We start from the raw sequence: 1,785 nt of genomic DNA on the forward strand, positions 1-1,785 counted from the left end.
GTTCCCGCTGCATCAAAACATCCCAGAGTATTATAAAGGACATTTCCCACCCTGGACACTCCCTGTTTGAACTGTTGCCGTCAGGCAGACGGTACAGATCTACAAGGACAAGGACAAACAGACTTGAAAACAGTTTTTACCCCACTGCTATAAAGGCACTAAATGTAGCCGCCAAGGAACGCAGGGGCGATACATACTAAGGGACTGTGGTACACTGTGAAATCGACAGAAGGATGTAGGGTTGGGTGTTTATGCGTGCTATTTTCATGATATTTATTTTAGTTGTTTATCTTTTTTTAATATTTTACCTTGTATGTATCGTTAGCTTTTAGAAATGTTTGAATGGTGCACTGACTGGCTGACATTTTAAAATTTCGTTGTACATGGTTCATGTTACAATGACTATAAAGAAACTATTCTATTCTATTCTAAAAAGTACATTGCAAATGAAGGTCTTATTATCAGATATATTAATGCTCATGGTACTTGTGTGCAATGGATAGGGTGGGTTGTGTGGAAGCTGAGTGTTATCCTGTGATCATATCGGTGGGTCGAGCACAATTGAATCATTTGGTTTTGCGCAGATTAGTTGCACACCACATGCCTCATCTATCCATCATTCACATATCTTTAGTTTTTTGTTTCATTTTAGAGATACAGCTTGGAAACAGGCCCTTCGGCCCCACCAAGTCTACACCAACCAGCGATTCCAGTACACTGGCACTATCCTACACACTATGGACAATTTACAATTTTTACCGAAGCCAATTAATCTACAAACCTGTACATCTAGGATTGAACCCAGATTTCTGGTACTGCAAGGCAGCAACTCTGCCACTGCGCCACCATGCCACCCCCTTGCTGTAGATTTATTTGTGTGTATAACGGGCAGTCAGAGAAAGTGTCCGTGTGGAGTTTGCATGTTCTCCCAGTGAACACGTGGGCTTTCTCTGGGTGCTCCGGTTTCCTCCCACATACCAAAGACATGCAGGCTTGTAGCTTAATTGGCTTCTGTTAACTACCCCTAGTGTGTAGGATGAGAAAGTGGGATAACATGAAACTATGGAATGAGTGATCGATGGTCGGCGTGGACTCGGTGGGCTGAAGGGCCTGTTTCCACACTGTGCCCCTAAAAAATAATGCATTACTGATTACAGACCCGGCATGATTTCTGGTACAAAACAACCCAACAAACTTATACCAAAGGTAGACACAAAGTGCTGGAGTAACTCAACGGGTCCGGCAGCATCTCTGGAGAAAAAGGATGGGTGATGTTTCGGGTCAGGAGAAGGGTCCCGACCCAAAACGTCACTCATTCTTTTTCTCCAGTGATGCTGCCTGGCACACTGAGTTATTCCAGCACAATGTGTCTACCTATGATTTCTGTTAAGCCCGATTCACAAATGAGAACACTTAAAGGAAGATTCTATCTCTATCGCTGTTGATATTGTTCTGATGACAGGCAATGGCTGTTACTTAACTTTTAGTATTAGGTTAATAGAAATGATTGAAGTTCCAGTCGTTCATTGCCAACCTTCTATTAAAACTAAACAGGAACTGTAGAAAGATATTTACATGCCATCATTCTGTGCTCCAGGCATCTTTTAATACAGGAGGTGGAATGTGTCATTTTTAGATTATATTTCAGGTTTCCTAATGCTTCTTGGCAGAGATATCCTCAACTATTTTGGATGTTGTTACTTAGGAATTTATTAGACAAGCTTACCACAAGATATATACCGTAAGCTCCAAGAACCGCACTGCAACTTTAGAAATACGCTTGAT

This window comes from Leucoraja erinacea, chromosome 23 (genome assembly GCF_028641065.1).
Source record: "Leucoraja erinacea ecotype New England chromosome 23, Leri_hhj_1, whole genome shotgun sequence".
NCBI classification, from domain to species: Eukaryota; Metazoa; Chordata; class Chondrichthyes; order Rajiformes; family Rajidae; genus Leucoraja; species Leucoraja erinaceus.